The sequence below is a fragment of the Dasypus novemcinctus genome, chromosome 8 (genome assembly GCF_030445035.2).
Source record: "Dasypus novemcinctus isolate mDasNov1 chromosome 8, mDasNov1.1.hap2, whole genome shotgun sequence".
Lineage (NCBI taxonomy): Eukaryota > Metazoa > Chordata > Mammalia > Cingulata > Dasypodidae > Dasypus > Dasypus novemcinctus.
This window is the reverse complement of record NC_080680.1, coordinates 40,479,045-40,483,813: the sequence shown is the minus strand read 5'-3', so window position 1 is coordinate 40,483,813 and position 4,769 is coordinate 40,479,045. Positions and strand designations below refer to the sequence as shown.

At 42.1% G+C, this 4,769-nt stretch overlaps 1 pseudogene; it reads right to left on the bottom strand.

Moving 5' to 3' along the window:
- Positions 1 to 1,777: 1,777 nt before the first annotated feature.
- Positions 1,778 to 4,356, bottom strand: LOC101434974 (clathrin interactor 1-like; annotated as a pseudogene).
- Between the last annotated feature and the right edge of the window lie 413 nt (positions 4,357 to 4,769).

Genomic DNA, 4,769 nt, shown 5'->3' with positions numbered 1-4,769 from the left:
AGATGGCCTTACTGGTAGATCCACAGAAAAGTCCCAGGGAGTAGTAACTCTGCTAGGCGTAGTTTGGGCCACATATCTATCTTGTGGTTGAGTGCCAAGGAGCAGTGTCTGTAAGGAGGCTGCTGGCTACTCCCCCAAATCCATGTTCTCCTCTTATGCTAGGACGCTCCACTAGAATACTTTTCTAACCTCATGTGTGGAGAGGCGTTTTCATGTGACTGTGCTCTAGTCAGTGGAACATGAGCAGATGCGATGTGCCCACTTCCAGACCTGGCTATCGAAACCTTCTGTGTGCTTCTTCATGTTCCTTCCTTCACTCTTCTGGTAGGCTAGAAGGAGGGGACCCCCAGGGCAATCTTGGAAGTCTCATGTTGCATATGGCAGTGACCCCACCAGTCAGGGACCCCGAGTGACTGTGTGCAGGAGGGTCACCCGCTGACCTGTTGCTCAGTCACTACTATTATGTGAATAAGAAATAAACTTCTGTTGTATTTGAGCCATTCTAATTTAGGGGATCACTTGTTTCCATAGTTAGCCTACTTTAACTAGTATTACTATAGGAAGTCAGAAGTGGAAAAATCAGTAACAGCCGCACTGTACTCTTCAGGTAGGCTTGCTTATGATGTGGTGACAACTAAATCTCATTAAACAGCAAAGACGTTCCCTCCCTGTTATTGTGGTTGTGTGGAAAGGGCTCTGCTTTAATTCCATCCTCACTCAGGAACCCAGGCTGAGGGAGGCTCCATCTTCATGCTTCCCTGGTTCTTAAGACAGGATGAAAGGCTCTGCTGACTCATTGGCGTTTTGTTTTCTTAGGTGGCGCTGGGGATTGAACCCGGGACCTCGCACATGGGAAGCAGGCACCATTAAGCTATACTCCTTCCCTCATTCAATGCTGATTTTTTAAATGAACATTTTAATGTTTTGTATAACAGAACATTATGAATACAATGGAAACAAAATTTTATCAATTTAGTTTTAAAATTTTCAACATAAAGTGGGGAGGTAATAATTGGATACCTATATTACAGTATTTGTTTTTAAAAATAGTCCCATTTTAAGAGTGAAACAATTAACTTTGCATTTCATACTCTAGAATTATGATTTTCATGTGAGCTTAATGCAAAATTACAGCAGGAAAACAAAAACATTTTAATTAATTTCCTTTATTTTTCATTAAATCCATAAAAACTTTGACTGCTACAGGTCTCCTTTAATAACACATATTTAACTCCTCTCTAATGGAACCATAGCTTATTAATGCCATGTTATATATATTTAAAACCAAAACAAAACAAATACTCCATAAAATTGTAAAGCCAACATTATTGACTTCTAACATTTGTATTTAACTTAAGGTTTTAATGGACTTCTACATTTTCAATTTTTTGAAAAGACACCATATTTTTCTTTTTCACTGGTGTTGACTATTAAAATGATGGCTACAGGGATAAAACAGAAGGAAGCCTTGCCAAGATAATCACTTCCTTCCTTCCTTCCTTCCCTCTTTCCCTCCCTCCTTCCCTCCCTCCTTCCCTCCCTCCTTCCCTCCTTCCTTCCCTCCTTCCTTCTCTTCTTCCTTCCTTCCCTCCCTCCTCATACAGCAGTCCTGAAAACATATTTTTCCTTGTTCTGCACAGATAATTATAGCCAAGATGTAGGGAAAGCCCCATAGCTATCACCAATTGCTCAAAGAGGTTTTGTTACAATAAAAATTTGAATAACATAATAACAATGTTCCTGGAACATTAGCAAAAGTGTATATATTCCAATTATCTTTGATTTAGCCATAATCACATATGTATGCCTTTTTGGACAAAAAAAATATTTTTATAAAAAAGCAATCATCCAACTTTAATGATTTCATATACGGATTCAAGAAGGGTAGGAAAAGAAATAGATTCGATTGTGACAATGCGGTTCAGGGACAGAAAAATCAAGTTCCTTGGAAAACAAAAAGTATAAAATTAGAGATTCAAATACATTTACTCAGCCCCATTCCAGTCTTCCTACAAATTATGATGTGAAAACCGACTCTTCAATTTATGAAGGCTTTCAGTGGTCTCACCACACCATTTGTAGGCTCTTCTCACTGGGAAAAAAGTGATTTGGACTGCCTCATTGAAAGTGCCCTCGCCTGTCTATCTGGAATACTGGATATTTTGCTTTTATAAAATATCTTTGTTGGTTGTTTGTATAATTTTATTTTAATTAATTGATAAAAGAAAGGAAGTTGATTAGCATTTTCCATTCCAACATACCTATCTGCACAGCTTCATTCAATCTGCTTCTTTACACTCTTTAATTTGCTAAAGTTGGTGAAATTTGCAAAGGCATCTTGCTTGGATTGCACAGTTTCAGAAGCCATGGCTATGTTGGGCACGCCCATTCCCATTGTGCTGCTCAGGCCCATCCCAGCAGCTGACATCCCCATGTTCATGCCCAACATACTCTGATTCATCATCGGAGCATTTCTGAGATGGGCCATTCCCATGGTGCCAGTCATCACGTTGGACATACTCAAAGGCATGGCTCCCCCCATCAAAGGTTTGGTTTGGGGCCAGGCAGGAAGCTTGCTCGATGGAGAACCGAGGTTCATGGCTCCAAAACTTTGGGTCATCATATTCATGGGCTGCTGCATATTCTGCTGTTGAATCATTGTATTAAATGATTGCTGGGGTTTGGAAGGCTGCATACCAGGAAGCAAGGTGTCTAGGCTGATGTTTACACTGGGGTCAGACCAAGGAGAGGGCAGGGTTTTGCTGACTGACTCCTGGACCATAACTGATTCTGATTATAGAGAGGATTAGGCTTCTGCAGCACTGTGCTAACATTTTGCAAAGGCTGAGATCTTGACATGGGCACACCAAGTCCTATGACATTATTGCTCATCATAGAGACATTCATATTCTGGGAGGATGTCATGGTTGCCAGGGATGAGCCATAAGATCAAATAGTTCTGAAGCATTTGAGGCAGCTGGAGGTGGCTGTGAACCACTGAAGAGTTCTACCGCTGGCTGTGAGGCACCGCACCTGGAAGCCACAGGGCCTATGGCACTTGGTTCAAGGCACTTCAGTCACCAAAGTCTCCATTCCTACTTGTTGCTGTTGCTTGGGAAGGGAAATTGATTGATACAGCAGCTGAGCCAAAGTCAGCAAATCCTCGGAATAAATCAGCCGATCCTCCTGTTGATTGACTGGTGCATCAAACAGATAACAAGACCACCAGATGACTTGCTGCTAGGCAGAGAAGTCTTAACAGAAGACTGAGGTGTCTGGGTTGAAACATTCTGACCTGGACTTGCTTTGTCCTCTGTGTAATATGCTGCTGCTCCTAGATCAATGGTTTTAGAAGGATTTGCTGTGTGCTTGTGTCTGGTTGTGGTGGTCTCTGTGGCCTGAATGATACGGATGTGCTTTGTTGCCATAGTCTCCTCGTCATCTTTGAATTTACCTTTGGGAGATCTGCCTCTTCTTGCTTTCTGTTCCTCATCGCTGTTGCTGCATCTTTCTGGAGAGTCTTCTCTCTCTTTCCTCCAAAATTTGCTAACGGTGTCATCAACTGTGCTTCCAATTTTTTCACTCAGTTCACCTACTTTATCACAGAGTAGAAAAGCACTCTTGTTTTTATTCCATTTTGATTTGAGCTCAGGATCGTATCTTTCACTATTTCACAATCCACCATCACTATCTGAGGAAACCCCAAAACATTTGTCTTTGTTCTTTTTCATTTTCTTTCACTCTTCCCAAAGGCTGTTGCCATCTTGGGCAAATCCAACCAATTCTTTCACTTCCTGGTAAATATTTATACCTTGGTTCTTGCCATGCTCTTCTACAAGCTGTAATTTTCCAGGGATTGCAAATCATAAATGTGTTCTCTGGCACTTGTAACAAAATGCTCTGATCCATTCCTTATGAGGTATGCTAGAAGCAGCAATGACTTATAAACTCTTCTCCAATTCCTTTTGTTGTCTTTTAACATTTGTGACCAAAGCATGTTCATAAGTTCTGTAAATTGTTCATACATAAATGTAGCCTTGGCAATCTCTCTCATGAGTTGCCGATGAGGTCCCCAAGGATCACAATTCATTGCTTCCAGAACATTAGACTGGATCTCTGAATAATTCATAACCACCTTGGTGGCTTTGTTCACCAGCTCCCGCACCTTCTACATGTTCAACCTTGTGCCTTCTGTGAGCCAAGCTGCTGCTTCCCTCTCCTGCTCCCCACAGACCCTGGAGCATTTCCTTGCCGGCACGTCACCACTGCTCCCCGCTGCCTTGAACCCCTTCAATTGGCTCCTTCCCTTGCCACAGCCAAGGCGCCACTGGTGCCACATTGGGTTCATTGGCTTTTAAAGCATCAGTCCCATAGTGACTCATCACTGACCACATCCAGTCACATGACCATTTTCAACTTCCAGAGGGTGGGGATGTGCTGTCCCACAGTGTTCACAGGAGAACTGGGCGTATTTGCGGGAGAGCAAACCGATCTTTAAAGGACTGCATATTGGTTGTCTTTGGGGAACGGAACTGGGGAAAAAGAAGAGAGGAGTGAGATGGAGACTTTTTATTGGCTCCCCTTTTTTACTCTTTGAATTTTGAACTGTGAGAATGTATTATCTGTTAAAAAATAAATAGAAGCTAAAAATTATAAGCAAAACTGCTGGGGCTGGCCGAAAGCTGTGTTAACAGGGGATCCTGTGCACAAGAGTTGTTGGTCTTGGGTATGAATTTGTCTGTGACCCCGGGTCTTGAGTGAGGCTTCAT